Source organism: Lynx canadensis, chromosome B1, assembly GCF_007474595.2.
Source record: "Lynx canadensis isolate LIC74 chromosome B1, mLynCan4.pri.v2, whole genome shotgun sequence".
Classification (NCBI taxonomy): domain Eukaryota; kingdom Metazoa; phylum Chordata; class Mammalia; order Carnivora; family Felidae; genus Lynx; species Lynx canadensis.
This window is the reverse complement of record NC_044306.2, coordinates 58,548,315-58,571,690: the sequence shown is the minus strand read 5'-3', so window position 1 is coordinate 58,571,690 and position 23,376 is coordinate 58,548,315. Positions and strand designations below refer to the sequence as shown.

Below are 23,376 nucleotides of genomic sequence, written 5' to 3'. Positions count from 1 at the left end.
CAGCTTCAGCCCAGCCTCTAAGACAGTTGCCTTCCAATGCAGAATTAGGGAAGTCTACCCCACGTCAACATGTCAACATGGTTTCAGTCTCATTAGCATCCCCAAATCCTTCTGCCCAGAAGCTGATGAACCATCAGGGAATCAATTTCTTCTTTCTCTGATGCCTCCCTTACAAAGTACGTGCCCTGCAAAGAAATTCTGATTTCTTCCTTCACACATAGCTCTGCGTTTGGGCTTTCCTGCTCCTCTGCGGCTTTAGGTCTCTCTGGTTAAACACACGCAGTGGCAGTCAGTCCCTCTGGTCCTGCAAAGTCTGGTGCTCAGCAGGAGAACCCTTGAGACAGTATGCCTTCCCACACTTCTGCGGTACTTGACACAGATAATGCAATCATGTGGGAGCTGCTTCAGATGCCTCCTTTCTTTCCCTGCCCACATGACTATCACATCCCTGGTTTGTCCCAGGTTTATGTGCTCATCATCTCTGACAGGCACCACCCTAGCAGACTCCTTCCTCACTGACCTGCCTTTAGTCTCACCTGCCTCCGATCCACATTCTATGTTGTTGCTGAAATCAGCTGACTATAAAAGATCTGACTTAAAACATATTCGATGTGTTTGTCAGCAGTATAAAACTAATGTCCTCGAAAGGACATACATGATCCTTCATGATCTGACTCCTATCCACTCTTTAACTGCACCTCTGGAGTTTCCCCTGGCCCTCCCCTTTCCTGAGCTTCTTGTATTCCCCACAGCACCTCTGTGCCTCCAGCTGGCCATACTTTCATATCCTTGCACATCTGGCAAACCCCAACTTGGTTTTCAAGTCTTGGTTCAAGATCCCTCCAGGACTCACCCCAGATAGCCCTGGACACCCCTGTTTTCACTGACCTTTACCCATACCTTCATATTTTTTCTGCAATTATTTTTGTGCACATCTGTCCCAAAATTAGATAAACTCTCAGGTCATCAGTATTTGTTGAATGGATTGATGAATTAATTAATGAGTGGATGAGAGAAACTTCTGAAGATACAGATTTGGAGATATTGGTGTATGGGCCAGTGGTACAGTCACGAGGGAAAATAAATCACCCAGAAAGAACATAGAAAACCACAAGACGAAAAGACCAAGGTTATAATTTGGAGAAAAGAAAGACAAACCCTCAGGGAAAGAGAAATAAAAAAAAATTTAAAAAGCACGGAGAAAACTAGGGGCTTGTATCCTAGAGACCAAGGCAGAAGAGATTCAAGAAAGAGGGAATGGTTTGCACTGAGCTAGTCCTTTACAGTGGTAAACGATAATTATCACATCATTGTATAAGGACATGTGGGTAAAAATCTTATAAAGTTATGCAAATGGAGGCTACACAATATAGACACAGTTTTGTTTTTATTAAGATAATTCTTTTTTTTTTTTTAATTTTTTTTTTCAACGTTTATTTATTTTTGGGACAGAGAGAGACAGAGCATGAACGGGGGAGGGGCAGAGAGAGAGGGAGACACAGAATCAGAAGCAGGCTCCAGGCTCTGAGCCATCAGCCCAGAGCCTGACGCGGGGCTCGAACTCACGGAGCGCGAGATCGTGACCTGGCTGAAGTCGGACGCTTAACTGACTGCGCCACCCAGGCGCCCCTATTAAGATAATTCTTAATCAAGTCTTACTGTTTCCAGTTTCAGATTTTGCCAGCCCACTGTTTTCCCTTACCATGTTATCTGAAACGTGTATTTTTCTCTTATCAATTTTTTTCCTTAAAAAAAGTTTTTTTTAATGTTTATTTATTTTTGAGACAGAGAGAGTGCAAGCGGGGCAGCGGCAGAGAGAGACAGAGAGAGAGAGAAAGAGAGAGAGAGAGGAAGACACAAAATCTGAAGCAGGTTCCAGGCTCTGAGCTGTCAGCACAGAGCCCGACGTGGGGCCCGAACCCCAGACTGTGAGATCATGACCTGAGCTGAAGTTGGACACCAAACCAAATGAGCCACCCAGGCACCCCCTCTTATCAATTTTTTTCTAACATATAGTTTAGTTTGAATTCAGAGCCACTCTTGTAACACTAAGGTGGATTTCTTCAGTTTAGGTTTTCTAGACACATAGAGATGTCAACTGAACCAGACTAGAAGTTTTTATATGACAGAAATTAAGCCCTTGTACTTAAGAGAGAGTGAATAAATAAATATGCTTGGAAGGAATGACTGAATTTCTTATATTTTTAACACAGAAGTTCGGTCATCTAGGATCATACTATCATCCATACCCTGGCCAATATGGAGCCCATGACAAACACTGTGAAACATGGCCAAACATGGCCATTTTCCCGCTAAGCCTGCAAAAGCCCACAACACCCCACAAGCTACTAGCAACTGGTCAGAGCTGGCCCAGGTGACTTGAGACAGTACATCATCTCAAGTTCACTGCATTAGACTTGAGCTTTCCTAGTCCTCTGTTTGTGTCTGCATGGTACACAGCCAGCAGAGCAGTGGTCTGCTAAGAGGAAAATGGGCGGAAACAAAGTAGTTAAAATGTGACTTAGCCCTTCTGCTTTTTACCTTTAGGACCTTCCATTACAGACTGAACGAAAGTTTCTTAAGCTAATGATTTCACACACACACACACACACACACACACACACACACACACACACACAAATGCCATTGTAGGTCAATTCAGAGAAGTAAATTACAGAACACGCTACTTCCCGATATCTGTCACTGACCACCTTTGGCTAGACACCTTTGTTAAATGGCTGTATGAAACTCGGGGTTTAGCCATACATTGCTTTTTTAGGAAGATAAATCTGGCAGTAGTCTGTTCTTGCATGTTCCTGTTTAAAAATGCTTAGCTGGTGTCCCATTATTTATCTGTATGTAATAGGATAAAATCCAAACTCCCCTGCATGGCATCAACTTCACCACGAAAGGACCATTACATTCTCCTTTTCCTGCCTCTGTTCATTATTCCATCATACCAAGTCTTCTTCTTTTCTATGACACTAAGTTATAAATAAACTTGGTGACTGTAACATACAAATGTATTACCTTTCAATTATGTGGGTTAAAAGTTCAAGATGGATCCTACTAGGCTAATCAGAGAGTTGGCAGGGCTGGGTTCCTTCTGGAAGCCTTAGAACAGCATCTGTTTCCTTGCCTTTGCCAGCTTTTAGAGGGTGGCTGAATTCTTGATTTGTGGTTCCTTTGCACCTTGAAAGCCAGTAACGGCCAGTTGAATCTTTTGCACATGGCATCCCTCTGACACTGACTTCTGCTTTCCTCTTCCACCCATACAGACTCTTGTGATTACACTGGGCCTCCCGAATGATCCAGATAATCTCTCCATCTCAAAAGCTTCAACTTAATCACATCTGCAAGGTCCCAGAGTGGACAGCTTAGGGGGGGGGGCATTATTCCAATTACCATACTGGTATTCCCTCTGCCTGTAGAGTTCATGTGTCTGCTTGGAAGACTTCCACCCAAATTCCTCAGGAATTCCTTAAGCTCCTGTGGAAATGTCACTATTTTCGTGGGGGCCTCTCTTCCTCCAACCCAAGAAGCTCATTTCTCTGGTCTCCTCAGTCGCATGTACAAATACCTCTTCCTGAAGCACTTACCTCACACTAGAGTTTATTTGTCCTCTAGTATGTGTCTCTGACTAGATTCTGAGTCACTAAGTCTTATTTGTTTCTGCAGCCCCCGGGGCCTACCTATTAAAGGCTGTGGGGAAGAAAAATGAATGTTATATTTTAATGAGTGAAGACCTTGGGTGGAGGCAGAGGCAAGACAGTATGTTTGGAGTACAGCTTAGAAACTAGTTCTGACAGCTCTGAACTGGGTCTTTTTTTATTTTTATTTTTATTTTTTTTTAAATTTTTTTTTCAACATTTATTTATTTTTGGGACAGAGAGAGACAGAGCATGAACGGGGGAGGGGCAGAGAGAGAGGGAGACACAGAATCCGAAACAGGCTCCAGGCTCCGAGCCATCAGCCCAGAGCCCGACGCAGGGCTCGAACTCACGGACCGCGAGATCGTGACCTGGCTGAAGTCGGACGCTTAACTGACTGCGCCACCCAGGCGCCCCTGAACTGGGTCTTATCACATCATCAACCAAACCCCTTAATCCTTTAACCATTCCAGGGAGGCACTGTAGCAAACTTAAACCATTTGCATCTAGGGATATTTCTAACTTTAATGTGAATTGCCATGGATCACAACATGTTAAATTTTTAGTGTCTTCCTGGGCATGGATGGAAAAGGGCAAGCTGCACCCCCAGTGCTTGGTCAGGTTAGGGAAGTGATGCTATCCGAGTGATTTCTGAATTCCAAAAAAATGACACTCGTCTAACAAATCTGACTGTACTACGTTGGAGGTTAAAAGCAACTTTGCCACAATATTTATTTGGTATTTCAGTATCTGGAAGCTCTTGCGTTAAAAAAAAAGAACAAAAAGCTCCAATTAAGCAAAGCTGAAATAGCCTCAATTATTTAAATCGCAAGCCAAATGAGAGGTTGAATAAATTATGGTCACACGAATGGGGGGATATCTATTTTTTTTAAATGTTTTATTTATTTTTTGAGAGACAGAGAGCGTGAATGGGGAGGAGCAGAGAGAGAGGGAGACACAGAATCCGAAGCAGGCTCCAGGCTCCGAGCTGTTAGCACTGAGCCTGATGCAGGGCTCGAACCCACAAACGGTGAGATCATGACCTGAGCCGAAGTCGGATGCCTAACCGACTGAACCAACTGGGGGGGGGGTGGGGAGGAGGGGAGAGGGATATCTATTTTTAAAGGCCAATAGTTTGCTGTGAATCTCCAATGTCACTAACAACACAGTACAGTATAGAAATCTGAAGACATGGAAATAAAATGAAAAATGACGTGCCTAACAGTTTAGCTGGAAGAACCCAACAGGGACAAAAAAGAAGCAATTATCACCTGTTTCCTGATTGGAATACAAAGTCTACCCTCCTATTTTTTTTCTTCATTAGTAAAACCCTTCATTTTCTTCGTTAATAAGACCCCTCTTCAACCTAACTCCTTTCAGCTGTGTTCATTTTAGTTTAGGGGACTCCATCCTCTGGTGGAATCCCTGAAGCCAGAAGCAGTGTTTCAACGTGCCTCTTGTTAAATTTCATTGTTTTTTCTAACCTTGAAAAAATGAGATGTTTGGATCCAGAAGAGTCCTACTGATCTGCATTAGAGCTTACATTCACCAAGAGGAAAACTGAAACCTTGCTGCTTCCTCTAGGTCAAGAAGAGCCCAAGGCTAAGGGGAGACATGACCAACTTCCATTGGGGAATGCAGCCAGAGAACACAACCTGTGTACTGGGTAAGTTGCACATATACTCAGTACTTCATGGCAGACTTTAAATGTGATGCATTTTTATAGAAAAGGGAAGTACAATTCTCAATATTTGCGCTGTTTTCTTTCAACCTTCTAAATTTTTCTATGAATGTATTTAGAAGTACATTTAGGAGCAATGAACACCACCAGCCAAACTCTTTGGCTAAAATGGAGGAAATTGGTAGAAATACTAATCATATTGCTATTGTTGTCTGGACATTTCAAGCCTTCCCTGTTCTTAAATCTTGCTTATGTATAGGCAAAAGCATAAAGCCCACTGGGGAAATCACTCAGAGTATCTGGAATTAGAGCTGGAGCCATCTCAGGCCAAAACAAACATTAAAGGCTATTCACAAACCAATGAACAGTCAATGCACCTCCAAAGCATATTAAGGTCTGTCAAGAATGCAAACAAATTTTATTATAAGCTTAATAAAGAAAACAACTGAACCTACTAAGTGGTACTTATGAAAATAGGCTTGAGAATATAGCCTTAGAGGTAGAACTGTTTCCCACTAGAACAAGAATTGTTTACCTTGCTCCTATTAAATCCAATAATCCAAAGAGTGGTAATGGTACCAACTGTTTTAGGAAGAACCAACAGTAGAAACTCCAGTGGGATCTACAAACCGCATTTTTCTGTAAAACGCCAGTAGAACCGCATCGTTCTAACGTTCTCTTTTCCTAATATAAATCTTTTTCCATCTTTCATTTCATCCTGAACAATCTTACTATGTTCAGCATAGTAGCAACTGAAAAAAAAAATGTGTTTCATCTAGAAGCAAAAGTGAGAAACCTTTACAAAAAACACTGAGCTTCTCCAACGCTAGATTTCCAAGTTCTTAATATAAGCTAAGATAACGCAAAATAAAGACTGCCACTGTAACCAAACTTTTCTGCTACCAAGTATCCTTAAAAACAAGGACAATTCAACCATAATAGATTATTTTCTACAGCGTGAGCAGATAATGGACCTACAAACATTCTTCCTTTTTTGCTGGCTTGCTTTATAAATCTTGCAACTTGCAAGCTCAAGTTGTTTTTGGAGGCGAAGGCAAGTTAATGGTCGAGCTTAAAATAAATAGGCTTTGCAATTACTTTTTTTTTTTTTTTAAACCAACGAAGCACGTTTCCCCATTCCACGCCATGAAGCAATTCGATGTCAACTTGCTATGGAGTCAAATGCGACAAACTCCGAGAGCTCCAGTCGCGAGGCGGCGGCTTGCTGCACCCACAGCTTCCCGCACTCCTGCAGCATCAGGACGCGGCACTCTCTCGGCTCTGGGCGCAGAACCCAAACTCCGGGCCTCCCGGCCACGGGACAGTACACCCTACCCCCGTCCCGGGGAAACTGAGGCACGGTGACCCAAGCGATCTGGAGTCTGGCGAAGGCCCCCACCGCTGCTTGGCGTTCCAGTTGCCCCGGAGGTTTGGGAGGCTCCTCGGCAGCACACTGTAGACACCGCGCTCCTCACCGTAGGAAGATTATGGCACAAGCCCAAGAGGTGGCTGTTCCCAACCCACCGGCCCCCGGGGTCCCGCCCCGCACGGATCTCGAAGCATCCTGCGACCCCCCATGAGCCCGCTTCTGGGACCTGGCGGCGCCTCCAGTGCGCAGCCTACGCCTTGGGCTTCGCCAGCCTAAGCGCCCGAAAGTTCCGCGGCCCCAGCGTCCGCAGCGACCCGGCCGCCCACCCCGTGCGGGGCTCCCTGCCACCCGCGCCCAGTCGCCCCATGCTGTCCCGGCGCCCCTGCTAACCTGACGCCGCCGCGCCACTCAGGTGGCCGCCGTGCGCCTCTCGCCATGGCCAGCCTGCGAGCTGTCGCCGCTCCGCGCCCCGCGCCCGACGCCCGGCAGCACCGACTGCGGGCGAGCCGCCTCCGCCAGCGCCTGGCAGCGATGCGGGCTGCGCCGCGGGCGGCCGAGAGTGCGGAGCTTCCCACCTACAGGAGCCGGAGCCGGCCGGTGCCGAGCATGCCCAGTGCGGCTCGCCGGCCGGCGCGGAGGCGCGGGGCCAGGCGGGGTGTCGCCGCCGGGTTTTCGCTGCAGCCACCGGCGCGGGGCGGAGCTGGCGGCGCCGGGTGAACCTGTGGGAGCCGCGGGACACGCCCGCAGAGGAGTGGGGCCGGCTGGGGGCGCGGAGTCCCTCATTCAGTTTGCGCAGCCTCCCGGGGTGGGACTCCGCCGGCCCCGGGGCCCCGCTCAAGCACGTCTTGGGTGTTGCTGGAGCCGAGGGCACTTATTTCCGACGCTGTGGTGCTTGGGCAGCGTGACTGATAATTGTCAGGGGGCAGGGCGCTCCCAGGGCTTCCAGCGCAACTTTTCTGAGCGTCGCGTCGCCTTGTTGTTTAGGGACACCCGGGAACAGGTTTCCTAGGATCCCATCCTGGGATACCGGAGAGAGCCAACGTCCAGCCCCTGAACTTACCGTGTCTCCAAGGCCACGTGTCAAGCCACTTTGCAATTAAAAGCTTCGCTTGTCTCCCCGGGTGACTCTGCTGTCAGTTCTAAAGCCCATACTGAAGAAGCTGGAAGAAAACACAGCAGGACGTTCACTGGTGGCTTCTGAGAGGTGGGGTTCCAGGGATTTTAAATGTTCCTCATTTTCGATTATTTGTAGGTTTCTATGTTTTCTCTAATGAACGATATGGTGCTTTTTAAAGAAGGTATGTTATTCTAAAATTATTTGTGAGTAACGCCTGCAGAACTTCGGCGGCACGACCCTGCGACGTAGGCAGCGCCCCCCGCCCTCCTCGTTTTCTTTTTAGACTTGAGGGAGACAATTTCTGGGGGCTGGGCCAGGCTCCTCCTCCCCGGCTCCTTTCGGCCCGCCCCCTTGGCCACGCCTCACCTCGATCCTTTTACTCCAGTACCGCCCCCTTCTCCTTCGGCTGCTGCGAAAACAAGGAGAGGTGGATTTTCAACACTGACGTTCCCCGTGGCTCTTGTAGCCAGACTGGGCATGTTCCGCCGCCGGGTCAGGGACTGCTGACAGGAGAGAGGCGTCTTTAAGCAACTCTCAATCTCCCTCCTTCTTCACTCTGTCCTTGGCGAACGAAACAAAGTAGCACCTCCGACCCCCTGCCCGGAGCTCGGACCTGCAAAGTGGGTCAGGACTCGACTGAGCATGCTCAGAACAGTGCCAGAATGCCGCACGCGGCTGCATCTCGTTGCCCAAGGTTGATGTAGCTGCGCTCGCTAGTCACGACCTCGAAGGTCAGGAGGCGGGTGCAAGCGGGGGGGGGGGGGGGGGAGGGGGAGATATTGCCTTGACACCTGGACACGTAGCCCCTACCCAGGCTGAATTGGGAGGCGGGGGCAGGGTGCGTGGGATCTGGCTTATAAGTCACTCAAAGCCTGATTTTTCCCTAAAAGATTGAAATTAGAAATCATATTTTAACATTAGCTTTATGGCATCTCCAATAATCACATATTTTAGCTCTAAGAACTTTTCAACCCATCTTTCTTTAGAGAAGTGTAAACCTTTTTTCACGTATTTAATAAGAACTCTTTACATTTGTAGTAGAACCCTAAATTCTCACTTGTTTTATCAAAGATTTAATGTTTGTCCTCACTTTCAAATAATTCCGCAGGATTATATTCCCCCCCCCTTTGGACAATTCTTTGTTCCCTCTGACTCTCCTGTCCACCTCTTTTCAAATTCTCAGAGAATCTGCAGAATACTCTCTTGCTGTCTTAGATAGGCTTGAGGCAAGTGTGGGAAACTTGCTCTGAATCCTCTGTTGCAGAAGAGAACACTGAAGTGCAGAGGGATAACAGGGAAGAGATTTTACAGGCTTGTGGTGAATAAACTCAAGAACCCAGAGAGAACCTTGCAGTAAGCCCAGGTGGGGGAGTGGGATACTTTTCTGTTTTCTGTTTTCTATCTGAGGAGGAGAAAGATAGGCAGGTGATGTTTGGTTTGAGAGTGGGAAATACCCTCACTAAGGGTTGGCTTCATCTCAACCTTTCCCTCTCATCCAGCTCTGGTTCAGCTTTGGCCTGATGGGAGGCACCGTCTTTAGGTGGAAGGTCACTCCTAGGAAGAACCTCACTGTCTCCCCCTAGACTCTAACTTGTGCTGGGGTCACCCTTATCCCTGAACTTTGAGACTCCATTGTTGCTGGTACCTTCTGAGCACTGCTGTTGATCCCTATAGACATCCACACCACAAATAGTCTGGCTGGGGAAAAGATGGGTAGGACATCTCTTTAACAGTCCATACTGCTATTCAGATGGGGGAACAAATGAAGCTTCCTGGTCCCCAGTCTTCCATGACACAAACCTTTCTTGGTTTTAATACTTTTCTGACTGTTCCTTCTCCTCTTCTTTCTCCAGGTTCTTTTCCTTTGGACCACTCCATTGTAAGTTTTCTGTCCTATGCCCTCTTCTCTTCGGCTCTCCCTAAGGGTGCTCATCCAGTGCTATGACTGTCAGTGCCAAGGTGGTATTCAGTTGGTGTGTGCATATAGGGCCATGGTAGCTGTTGATTGTCCAATTGTTTCTGGTCCATCAGGTACCTGCTCTGATTGGTCAGTATCTATGCCTCACTATTTGTCTCTACTGGTTATTAATATTTTGAATATTATCTTTACTCCTAACATTATATTCCTCTCCAAATCTCCCTGTGTTCAGACCTTTATATGTCATCTACCAATCTTAATTGCTATGACCCTCGGGAAACTTGAGCCAAATACGTCTCAAAACAGAACTTATGAGCTGTAGTTATTCTTCTACTTAAATGTCCTAACTTGGCTACTGGTGTGTGCCCCATAAAAATGAATGCTATCCTAGATTCACCCATCTGCCTTTCCTCTGTCATCCAGTGAATCACTGCCCTTAGACATACCCTCCACCTGCATTGCCTTCTCGGGTCCGTCATCCCTTCTAAATGGGTTCTCTGTCTCTGTGTTGCCTCCAATCTAGCCTTCTTGCCTCCTCAGACTTTTCCTTTTAAGCAAATTATATTTCAGCATATCTGCTAAAAATCTTAAATTGATTCATAGTGCCTTCAGGATAAAGTTTTAAGCATGAACTGGCCCCTGATTCCCTCTCCAGATTAGTCTCCAGCCAGTGTCTCCTCATGTCCCATATCCTAGTGGATGCAACCTATTTGCTATGGGAATTCCTGCCTCCATGTTCTTTTAGTTCTTTTGTTTCTTCTTTCCTCTTGTTCACCCCTTGGCAACTGTTAAGCCTTCAAGGTCCAGTTCAGGCTGACTCCCCTGTGACCTCCACAAGATGACTTCATCCTGAATACTTCACCTGTATCATATACTTTGTCTTCATTTTGATACCTAACCTTGACTTATTATTTTTTTTTCAACTTCTCCACTACATTGTAGGCAATGTGACAGCAAGGGCTTGTCTCAACCATCTTTGTATCCTTATGTTCAGTTTTTAGTAACATTTTACTTAACAAATGAATGATAGACGTTTGTACCCTTGCGATATTTAAAGTTCATTAATTTTTAAAATTCTTCCCGAATATTGTAAATGGAATGCAAAGAAAAAGTACCAGAACAAAGTCACATCACATACAACCTGCTGAATGGTTATGTTTTTTTGAGCAATATAAGCAAGATTTCAGATTTGACCTTAAACCCAGTGAATTTTTTACCGGCTTCGGAAATCAGGAAGCGTTTTGTGAGCCAATCTGATTTTCTTGTATTATCAGTCTGTAACTGCTGAAAGCTCAGCATTGTATTGCTAATTAATCCACAAATTCCATTGTTCTCTATCATTGTGTTTCCCTCCCTGGGGTTGTTATAATCCTCTAATTATATAGTTAGTCCTTAGAATAGATTTTGTTTATTTTTTTTCTGTTGAAAGTATGGCACCTCTGGAAAGCAGATTAACCCTTTAGGAATGAACATAATTTTTATGGTTCTACCAGTTCCCATTGTCTTCCCAGAGCTCCTACAGCTAACTTATGGAAGGGACTGACCACTGGCTTCAGAACCCTCCACGGGATGAGGAACATATTACAGACCTCCTGGATAGAATGGTCTATGGGGCAGCAATTTTAGCAAGCCCTGAAGGGGATTCCAGACACTGTATTTGAGAACTGTAGTTCTACATCATGTAATAACTGTCAGTCCAGAACTTCAAGTATCCCCAGTATTGGTTTTCTTTGGCGGAGAGATATATGTGAGTGGGAAGGGAATTGGTCCATTTAAAAAAGTGTTGTCCATATTTGTGCTTATTAAATAGCCTTGACTTAGAATCTGGAGAATATAGAAGAGTACGTAGCAAAGTAGCTTCTTGGTTTTCTGTGTGTTGAACCACAGGGGTTTTACTTGGTGACCATGTAGGCCAGATGACCATGTAGGTATTATTCTCCAGCACCTCTTCCCTCAATTCGGCCTTCTTTGACAAAGGGTGACTGGGACAGCAGAAGGTCTGACCTTGTCCCCTTCCTGGAAGAGACAATAAGAGGTTTATGAACCTACATTAGGCTTTTTCCTTGTTCCTGGGAGTCTGAAAGGATGCAATTAGGGAGGGGCCAGCAGAAGGGATGAAAGAAAACAAATATGTCTCCCCACAGTCTTGTGATTTGCTGGCCAAGGAGAGGGAAGCTTCCTGAGAAGTCTGAATGAATATTAGAAAAATATTTTCTTCCTCATCGTGGGTTTAGACTGAGTATTTGTGTTGGTCCTTTGGAGGTGTGTGTGCATGTGTGTGGTCTAACCAGTTAGCCAGCTGCAAAAATCAGGGCAGCAGATGGCGTGCCTGCTACTCACAGGGAGCAGAAGCTCCAACTTATAGGGTCACACCCTTCCTGGACCTCCCTGTGAGACAATACTGAAGCCCTGCCTTCCTGGACAGTTTGCCAGCCTGGGACATTAATGGGCATTGTAGTCGAGCCTCCCACCCCCCCCCCCAGGGCTTCCTTGTGGACAATGACTCCCATTTAAGGAAATGAATTATTGGCCAGAGAAGAGATGAATCTAGAAATCACCACCTCTGTGTAGGAGCTTTCTGAAAGGTGGATGGATATTTGCACAGGAAGGTGAGAAGAGGGAACTCCTTGGTAAGAGAGGTGTGAAAAGGAAAGGCTGACTGGGGCCATGGCGTGAGTCCTAGGGAGACCCCTTTGTAAAAACTTGACTTCACAAGTGCCTCTCTCTTGGATTCTGGAAAAGTTCTGTTTTGTGCATAGCATGAAGTTTTGTTCTTCCAGCTTACATTTTCCTTGGGAAGGAAGGAAGGCCAAACCTTCACTTTCCAACGATAGGGTGGAGGAGATTGGTGTTGGGTGACCCAAGTTATCAAATGAACAAATCACTGTCTGACAAGTGGGAAAGCAAACATCCAAAGGAAGCCAACATATTTTCCAGGAGTCCTACGAGGACAATCCTTTGTCCCCAACACTTGACGGGGAGGTCACAGTACCAGCTTCAGAATGCTGCTCAGGCACCAAGGGCTCTCAAGCCCAGGTGAGCCTCTGGAGCATCACTGTGACCCCAACTGGAATAACCTGATAAGTCTGTGCAATGAGAAATCCAAAATAAATTTTGAAAGTAATTGTCCATCTCCGTTCTGGTGATTTTCATGCATCTCTCTCTTGAGTAGCAAATATACTAGAGTTCAGAGGGAAGGGAAGGAAATCCTATATTTTTTCTTTTTGTCTTGTGGTTAAATGGGACACCAAAAGTCTCCGTGTGGATACAGGGACTTCTGTGAGGGCAAAGGCTGGGAAGAAGCCCCAAGCTGTGGCTGGGGCAGAGAGGACAGAGGATGAGGTGGAGGAGAGGGAAGTATTAGCTCTCTGTGGGGGCTTACGGTACTTACAGCACCAAGAATGGGGGGAATAAGATGCCAGCCCAGCAGTAGGTAGAAAGAGCTAGCTTTCATTTGGTAAGATTTGAAGGACACTGGAAAGCTTAGAAGCCCCTCATTCTATGGAGATCTGGTTTCCTTTCTTGGGGTCTTCCCCTCTGCTGGGCCAGGTTTCCATAAAGCAAGGAGCTGTCATCCAAAGCTCAGGCCTTTCCCTGAGAGGCTCCATAGTGGGGAACGTGAAGGCTCTGGATGTCTACAAGTGAATTGTCACCACGGCTCAGGGCTGAGAGGGCCCTAAAATTTACTTTTTATGATGTTACAATGGTGGTTTGAGCCAACTCTTGGAATAAAGTTTTCTAACAGATTGAAACTGTTCTTTCCCATCACAAGGATGCAGCTCAGTGTGCTAACCTTCAATGTGATCCTGCCTTCCCTCTTTCAAATAGTAAATACAACTTCTATATGTAATTAATGGAACCACTGTGTTTGGTTCATTCTCCACCATGGATGCGTGTGCTTATGAATAGTTTTTTTTTTTTTTTTCCTCTTAAGGATAGTGTTGGGGTTATGACATAACTGTGGTTATCTGGCTAAGGGAATAGGTTTCCCATTTGGACCACCTGCTTTTCAGGCATATATGAGCTTTGAAACTTCTCTTTAGTAAGTCTTTTCAACCTAATCCAGTATAGTTTCTGCCATATAATAGATGCCAATAAATTTTGTTAAGTTGCATGCTGGATATTGGTGTTAGAACTGCACATTGGAGTATTTTGGAGGCAGGCACTTTAAAATACAAATACCATCAGTTGTTTGGCTGGTCTGAAATGCCATTCAGATTTTAGCCTCTCAGTCTGTATGATATTGATTCTGCTTTTCTTTCTGATGATGTGTTTCAGGAATGTCATCAGCATGTTTCTTTTTGATTTGGGTCAGCTGGCAGAAAGGCAAGGCTGCTAATAAATTGTGAATGAGTATATGGCTGAAAGCATGAGCATTTTGAAGGAGAAAGTTACTAAGGAACAGTTAGTGGCTGATTTTTCAGCATCATAGTTTATGGGTTCCCTATCATAATTCCTGCTATTAATTATATGTAATAGCATTTCTGCTATTAGTTTCAAGGAGTCTTCATTTTTGCTTTCATAGGAATTTTAAAGGTGGCATGATTTTGAAATTAACCATCCATAAAACTGGAGGAATTTTGTGACTATATTTATGAACTAAATGGGCCGATTTTCTTAAACTGAGCAGAAATTACGATTTGGTGCTCGTAAGGGTAGAAGGTAGGATGTAGGGTGAGGTGGCTCAGAGATACAGCTAAGTGTCATTAATAAGCATAATGACATTGCCTAACAATGACAGGGAGAAGATAGAGTGGAGTATAAAAGGACTCTGCAGATCTGTCTTGATGTGATTGATTTCAGTGATTTATAATTCTGTGTGTGTGCTTTGGTCCATAGCACTAATTACTGAAGATGGACTAAGCTTGAAAGGGGGAATACCCAGCCTGTCTTTAGGAGTCTTCTACTGTTACATGAATATGACATTTAATCACATTAAAAGTCTACTATTGCTTATTGCTCATAAGAGACAGGGTAGATAATGAGTTCACCTAGAGCAGCTCCCTGTCATCCGTGAGCCCTTTACCAGCCTGTAATTTACCTGGCCCTGGGCCCCCACTCCTAAGGGTACTGGAAAAGCCAGAGAATGAACGAGATTTCTGAAGGTGTTAGTGTTAAAAAAGAGCACCAAAATAGTCATCCAGGGGAAAGTCACACTCCCTCTCCCTGCTGTAAGTTCATTTTATAGCTTGAGGTCTGGTATTTTGAAGTTCCTACATACTACAACTACGGACTAGTACTAGGAACTTTGGGGACTAGGGTGTTTTGCTTACAGAGGTCTTAATTTGGATTTCTGTCTGTCTCTTATTTTTGCTTGTATTTACCGTCACACTATTTTTCTTGAGAGTGTTCTTTGCCTGCCTTTCATAATATTGTGGGAAGAGTCATGAGAAGACTAATGGGGAAATGAGGAGCCCAAGCCCATAAGGGAAGAATCCAAGAGACTCCTCAGAGAGGAGCTAGGCTGCAGCTGTCCAACAGCATCCCTGTTTCCCGACTTCCAGGATGGTCCCCAAAGATCACATGCTTCAATGTTTGAACTCATTGATTTCTTATAAGATTCTGGCTCAGGCATAGGTTTCCCTTAAATTGTTAACTAACCTAAAATATTCAAAATGTGATAGATATGACAGGCAAATCAGGAATGCAGAAGTTACCCAGTTCAAGGGTCACTGACTCTTTGATGCCTGCATTTAGTACAAAAATGTACCTTTTTAAATTTGAGATCTACTTACAAATGCATTTAAATTGTTAAGAAACCATATGAAGAGAGTAGTATCGGCAGCTTCAGAGAGGCTGATGTATTATCAGATCCCTTCTTAGGCTTCCCTTGCTCAACGTCCTCAGCTTTCCCCAACCCCTGGCTCCGCCAGCGTCTCATTTCCTGTAGGAAAAGGCCTTAGTCTAAGTGGATCTTTCTTCAGGCAGTGCTAAGGGGGCCAAGAGGCTGAAGTCTAAAAGCACAGGGTCCTGGGGATCTTCTGGGTGCTCAAGGTTACCCTGGATCAGGAGTGTTGTATCCTGCTTCCTGCTCCAGCTCTTTCCTGGTCCCTGTCTTATTTTTGCTTGCATTTACCTTCTGTCATCAGGGTTGAGGATGATAAAAGAATGTAGTTAGAAGTCATTTGCCACTGCTCTTAATCCTCCTCCCTGCTATCTCCCAATCCGTTATAGTGATACCAGGTGGAAGCTTGGTGTTGGGGCTGATATGACTCCCCACCATCCTCTTATCAGCTCTGCTTTACCAAGCATGGGCTGATGCCCTGCTAGTTTTTAGTGCTAAGGCACTGTTACACCTGACTCAGTCCTATTAAAGATATCTAGCATCCAGTGGATCACCCCTAGGGATTTCCTCAGAGCTCCTCAAATGCCAGTAGGACTCTCAGAGCTGCAGCTCGATCTGGACTTGTAGTTTAGAGCTGTGAGTTCCTTGGAAGGTCTAGAGGTGGGGCCATGGAGTGATAGAAAACAGGATTTTTTTTTTAAGTTTATTTATTTATTTTGAGAGAGAGCACACACACGTGCACGTGTATGCGTGGGAGAGAGGCAGAGAGAGCAGGAGAGAGAGAGAATCCCAAGCAGGGTCCATGCCCAGCGAGGAGCCAGACTCAGGGCTCGATCTCATGATGGTGAGATCATGACCTCAGCCGAAACCAAGAGTTGGATGCTCAACCGACTGAGCCACCTAAGTGCCCTAGAAACAGGGGTTTGAGAAGGGAGTATATATATCTTCACTTTATGCTCTTATCAACTGAATGCAACTTTTTAATGGAATAATTACCTTTAATATCTGTAAATGCATATTGATAGTTTTAGAGTGAGATTATTTTCTATTTGTTGCATTAACTGTCAAGGTGTATCATCCTAAACATTAAGGTGACTGTGGATCACCAGCACACATATGATGACATGGTAAGTTGAATAATGTTTTTTCAGTTTCAGTATGATTTACTCTTAATTTCATCACAATAAATTAGCCATATAATTCATGAGTTTTAGAATGAATTAGATGTAATATTTTGGATCAGTGAAACTAATATTGCGGTAAGAGGAAAAATCAAGTCTAATGCATGCATTTTAATTTATTATAAAACAAATATGCCAGATTTGTCTACAATTCAGGGACATTGCATAATTTATAGTGACAGTTCATTTACAAAAGAACTAGGGTGACTTTTTTTTTTTTTTTGGTAAGCTATAAAACAAATTGGAGAGTGACTCTTATCCCATGAGTTATTTATAGTGGAAGATTAATAAAACCATTAAGCATGATGAATGAATTTTCAGTGACAGGCTTACAGCAAGAATACATATCAGCAACAATAAAAATATAATGAATTTTATGTTTTTAATCAGTCCAAAGAATTTTCCTAAACATCAAATTAAGTGATTTCATTTTTATCTGGTACAACATTAAAACTGTTTTATTGTGCAAGCTACATTTAACATGCATTGCCTATGTACCCAAACTAATTAAAACTCCTGAGGATAGAGGCCACATCTCATGTTCTTGCAGCCTGCATCCACAGTATTAGTCTATACATAGTAGGTGCTTGCTAAATGTCTGTTGAATAAAATATGAACTTAATAATGACTTATACAGTTTTCAAATAAACTAGTCTCCATTAGGAAAAGAGGTATATGGAGAAAAAGGCAACGAATTCATTCTGAATAGTTGTTTGCCTAAAAAAAAATAAAGAATGATTATTTGGTTAGAAGCAAGTTGACATTTGGGGATGTGGCTTCTCTTGTACATCCAGGTTCAGAAATTAGTATATAGTAAAAATTAATCTAGAAAATTTCTTACATTGACCATAATATTTAACATACCTGTTTGAGTATATAATCTATTTCCAAAAAGAAGGGATGAAAGGAAAGTCTCTATACAGCTATCTGGGTGTCAGATCCATCTGTTTGGAAGATACCCAGCAAATTCCCAGGTGAATGGAGTCTAGAGGGGAGACACGTAAGGGTTGCTGCTTGACCACAAGATTGATGCCATTCTGTCTTAATATCAAACCTCTGTAACTATAATGTCTAAGAGATGCATAATGCTATGAGGATTAAACATAATAAGGAGTCACATTTTCTGTATCTAATAAGGATCAGATGCTAAAGTCAGAAGCTCCAGTGCCTTTTGTCCTATAAGTAGGAGTTTTGTGAAGTGAAGTCCATGGCAATTCTTTGATTCAGTGAAATAATTTGCGAGTTGCCACAGCTCCATGCTTAAGCCATGTTGGAGCGAGGCTGGCACAGAGAAGTTTTGAGCCAGTTTGAACTGTTTGTTGAAGGCCTGTTTGGTTGGTTACTGCTCTCAGATAACAGCATACTACAGCATGCCAGTGAAACCAAGATATCATTTATGTTTGGAATTTGATTTCACCTTGTACTGGTTTCTAGAGGAGTCTGTCCAATGTTTTAAGATGGTCACAAGGCAGATTGATGAGGCATAATGGATCAGCACAACTTGTCATCATTTAAAGAAAAATGTGCAGCCTGGTGGGCAGTCTGAAGTTGATTAAATGACTGAGGTCGGTCATTAATAATGTTTTATTTCTGTTCCATTTGTGTGAGTGCACCGTACATTTCTTAGCCTTTCCTTTAATGATATCCTTACTAATTTAAGTGCCATGCAGGACTCTGTAACCTGCTTAAGGAAACTGGGTGATCAAAGCTGAACCAAGGGTTATCCTGAAATAACTTGATGGTTTAGATGCCAGGAATGCTGAGTTAATTTTAGGCTTGAAATATCAGTGGCTGCAATGGCTTATCTTAGCAACGAGATATATTTCTGACAGTACTACGGAGAGCTTTGGCTACAACATGGTTTTCCGGGGGTCACAAGGGCACTGATACTTGCCATGTTGTTGAATAAAACCTGAATGATGGAGAGCGTGGATTTCATGAGCTCCACGAATCTTTGTGTTCTTCTCATTTAATCACGCTTAATATTTCCAACCCAGAGTGGAACATAATGAACCCCGTTCCAACAGGCCTGGCATTCTATGGGAGCAGAGTAGCTGGGCCTCCATAGGCTGAGTTGCTCTGGAGTAAGAGTCTTCTACATATTGCTTTATCCCGCCAGCATCCTCTGGCCAGACTGCCATGGATGCTCCTCTCCTCCCATTGGTGTATCCTACCACTTGAGTTGTTCTCCATTTACAAAATGGGAATAGTGGTCCTTCCTTCGAGTGCCTGTGATCTTGTGTGTAAAAGTGCTAACTAACTGTATATGGCATTTGAATGTACACTGAGAAGCTCCATACACACATGGGCACAGCACACCGACACTGTGGAGGTGCATTTGCTGTACTGTCGTAACCCAAAATACAGATTCAAAACCCATTGGTTTGTGTACTGTGCGCATAAGAGTAATTTCCATGAGAGAGGACCTCAAAAGATGGGCAAAACTGCATAAATCCTATGTGTGTGTGCTATGGACTGAGTTCTCTCAAAATCCCTATGTTGAAACCCTCTCCCCCACTGTGATGATGTTAGGAGTAGGGTTGTAGTTAGGTCATGAGGGTAGGATCCTCTCGCTGTGATTAGTGCCTTTACAAGAAGAAACACAAGAAGGTCTTTCTCTCTGCCATGGAAAGACACAGTGAGGAAGCAACCATCCACAGCTGGGAAGAAAGCGCTTACTAGAACCCCACCATTCTGATGTCCTGATCTCAGACTGTAGCCTCCAGAACTGTAGGCAATGCCTATTGTGTAAGCTGCCTAGCCTATGGTATTTTGTTAGAGTAGCCAGAACTGACTAAGATGGTGTGTTTCCAGAAAACATTTATCTAGAACCTAGCATCATCCCTCAGGGTAATAGTCTTACACTGACTCATGTCTCCTTATGTGCAAGAATCAGCTTACAGCAGGACAAAGGAGTGATAATTTCAGCATCAGCCAACATTAGTGCCATATTAGTGCAGTGTGCTGCTGTCATGAGGGCCTGAGGAGTTCTCTTTTTTGTAAGGATGCAGTTACATGAGGTTTTCAGGATAGAGCGGCTGTGTTTCATGCAGTTCTGTTTTTGTTTGTTTGTTTGTTGTTTTGTGATACTTGAGGATAATTCAAAGCATCTCTTACAGGAAAGGTCTACGATCATTTGCTGTCACTGAAATTCTTGGATTCTGATTTTTTTCTTTAACTTAAAAACAATGTTGTTTGATGTTAGAGAGACAGAGCATGAGCAGGGGAGGGGCAGAGAGGGAGGGAGACAGAATCCTAACGAGGCTCCAGGCTCTGAGCTGTCAGCACAGATGCAGGGCTCGAACCCACAAACCAAGAGATTTGACCTGAGCCAAAGTCTGATGCTCAACCAATTGAGCCACCCTGGTGCCCCTTCTTTAAATATTTTCTAAAAAATCAACTGCTTACAAATTTTGAATGCTGTCAGTCATTCCCTACCCTTGCCTCTTTTCTGGAATTACAGTGCTCTGTGTACAAAATTTGTAAGGAGTGGTAGTGCTTGAATGCTTATGTCTCTAGAAAAAATTATTCACTCAATTTATTTTTATTTCTCCTGGGTTTTTGTTGTTGTTATTGTTGTTGTTGTTGTATATTAGGCTCTTGTCATAGTTTTTTTCTGTCTTTTAATTTTTAGAAGCTCTATCACCTTTACAGTACATATGAGAATAAGTTATAAACACACACAGAACATTTTCCACAAAGTGAATTTTCTTGCATAAGGAGTTTATTGTGTTACTGAGCCTCTAATAGGGAAATGTAATCAGCAGATAAGAATGAGAAATGGGAACTCCCTCCCCCTTTTCTCTGTCATTTACACTGATCAATTTACCTTTGATTATCTGCTTTGTGTAAAAGGTAACATGATGGCAGATAAAACTTAGTTTAGAGTTTGAAAGCACACATCATTCTAACAGCACAGACAGGCATGCATTTGCCCTCAGTATCTGGGAAGACCTGACAATTCCATAAAAACAGACTTTATAGAATGTGTAGCTACCCTGTCCATTTGAGATCATACAGTTTTTTTAATGTTTTATTTTTAAGGGAGAGAGAACACAAGTGGGGGAGGGTCTGAGACAGAGGGGGACAGGGGTTCAGAAGCAGACTCTGCCCTGAAAGCTTCGGTGCTGACAGTGTGGAGCCCAGTGTGGGGCTTGAATTCACTCACTGTGAGGTCATGACCGGAGCTGAAGTCAGACACTCAACCAACTGAGCCGCCCAGGAGCCCCCAGATCATACAGTTTGTAATGTACATGCTGGACAGGTGTTTTTAAGTCACCTCAAGTCCTTTGCAGAAATGGAGATACACATTAATAAATAAGCCACCAAATAAGCAAAGAGATATGGACATATTTTATCCCCCGGAATCAGCGCAGTACTGCCACTAAAGCCGGAGAGGTATAGATGCGGGCATCAGGGTCAGGAGCACTCTGGATCATTTTTCAGGTTGGCAGTCGGAGTTGAAAGCCCAGTTCTGCCACACAAGGTAGTCCATCTGCCAACCGATGCACCATTCGAGCAAGAACAGGAAGAGTAACTCAAGGAGGGCGGTGTGACTACTTAGAGCCTGATGTTCCAAACAAGATGGGGACTAATCGAGCAGTGGCACAGCCCCCCCCCCCCCCGCCTCCACATGGTGTAGAACTCAGACAGGAGCCTCAGCTGGCCTCTCTTGCTATTTCGCTGGCCTCCACCAGCAGCTACACTTCATTTCAAATTGGCAAAAGAAGATTTACTCAGAGTCTTTGAATTTATACAGCCTCTGCATGACACAGTTTGTACCCTGATCTGCAATTCTAATAGACTGCTACATCTGAATGCTCACTGGATTTCACTGGATACATTTGTACATATATGATGCTGAGTTAAGGTAGTGGGTTTTGGTTGATGCGTGTGGTTGGTTTGCTGGGGTTGCTATAACAAAGGACCAGCTACTGAGTGGCTTAAACAGAAACTTGTGTCATAGTTCTGGAGGCGGGAAGTCCAAGATCAAGGGGTCAGCAGGCTGCTCTCTCTCTAAAGGCATCAGGGAGGGATCTATTCCAGGCTTCTCTCCTGGCTTCTGGTAGTTCACTGGCTTGTGGCAGCCTAACTACAGTCTTCACATGGCGTTCTTTCGGGGTGTGTGTCTGTGTCCAAATGTCTCCTTTTAATAAGGACACCAGTCATATTCTGGCCACCCTACTCCATTGTGGCCTCATCTCAACTACATCTGCAGCCACCCAATTTCCAAGTAAGGTCACATTCTGAGATATCTGAAGTTAGGACTTCAACATAAGAATTTCGGGGAGACACAATTCAGTCCATAATAGTGCAATTGGCATGAAGATAATCAACTTATAGAGGGTTGGCACCAGTAGGATCCTAGAAGATTAATTATCAGATGCAACCCTCTTATGAGATTAGTGGGTAGTAAAGAGCACATTATTTTAAAAATTAAATTAAACGAAGTGTCTTCTAAACGTTCTGTAATAATTAAAGCTCCTTTATGATTTCTCATATCTCTCTCCCAACCCAAATGGCCCTCCTCTTTCTTTGACTCTCTGCCATCATCCCAGCTCTAGCTCACCTTTATTGACTTCAGGAAATCTTCCTTAAGTATTCTCACCAGCACACTGCCCAGTTCTATACTTGTAACCTGCACCACTAACCTGATTTTTATTAACTGGCATCTGAAATGTATATACCACTTTATGGTTTTCTTCTTTAAAAATTTTTTTTAACGTTTATTTATTTTTGAGACAGAGAGAGACAGAGCATGAACGGGGGGGGGGGGGGCAGAGAGAGGGAGACACAGAATCCGAAACAGGCTCCAGGCTCCGAGCTGTCAGCACAGAGCCCGACGCGAGGCTCGATCTCACGGAGCGCGAAATCATGACCTGAGCCGAAATCGGCCGCCCAACCGACTGAGCCACCCAGGCGCCCCATTTTCTTTAAATTTTTAAAAACTGTTTACTTATTTTTGAGAGAGACAGAGAGACAGAGTATGAGTGAGGGAGGGGCAGAAAGAGACAGAGACACAGAATTTGAAGCAGGCTCCAGGCTCTGAGCTGTCAGCACAGAGCCCAACGCAGGGCTCACTCAAACTCACGAACTGTGAGATCATGACCTGAGCCAGAGTTGAACACTTAACCGACTGAGCAACCCAGGTGCCCTGATATCACTTTATGGTTTTTATTTATTTATTTATTTATTTATTTATTTATTTATTTATTTATTTATATTTTTGAGAGAGACAGAGACAGAGTGTGAGTGGGGGAGGAGCAGAGAGAAAGGGAGACAGAATCCAAAGCAGGCTCCAGGCTCTGAGCAAGCTATCAGCACAGAGCCTGATGCAGGGCTTGAACTCACAAACTGCGAGATCATGATCTGAGCCGAAGTCCGACGCTTAACTGACTGAGCCACCCAGGTGCCCCGATATCACTTTATGTTTTTATTGTGCCGTGTGTTTATTAGACCTGGCATTTGTAGATGGAACATTTTCTGGTTCTGTTGGTAAAAGGAACTTTGATACCTAGGCACATGAAGCTTTTCTGACATACAAATTTTAATCACCCGAGTTTTGAAGATGTGCGAATGTGTGGGGGTCGGGCTGTGGGGTGAGGTGGTAATGAGTAGTTGAGTTAGTGAGTGCCTAGCTGACCATTCCCTACTCAAAAGTCAAACTAACTGGCA

At 44.2% G+C, this 23,376-nt stretch overlaps 1 protein-coding gene and 1 long non-coding RNA gene across 5 annotated transcripts in view; one reads left to right on the top strand and one right to left on the bottom strand.

The window, feature by feature from the left end:
• MFAP3L (microfibril associated protein 3 like) overlaps positions 1 to 7,828 on the bottom strand; it is a 68,691-nt gene extending 60,863 nt beyond the window's left edge. For 3 of the 4 annotated variants that reach the window (XM_030312756.1, XM_030312759.1, XM_032592878.1), the window contains exon 1: positions 7,091 to 7,446. The gene's annotated coding sequence lies outside the window, so the exon portion shown is untranslated. Of the gene's footprint in view, positions 1 to 7,090; positions 7,447 to 7,760 lie in introns of those variants that run through there. The other variant, XM_030312757.1, reaches the window with a different exon arrangement.
• Positions 7,829 to 8,102: 274 nt separating this feature from the next.
• The window catches only part of LOC115512085, a 32,054-nt gene continuing 16,780 nt past the window's right edge, over positions 8,103 to 23,376 (top strand). Inside the window, exon 1 of the long non-coding RNA XR_003968276.1 lies at positions 8,103 to 8,548. This is a non-coding gene — a long non-coding RNA (uncharacterized LOC115512085). The remainder of the gene's footprint in view (positions 8,549 to 23,376) is intronic.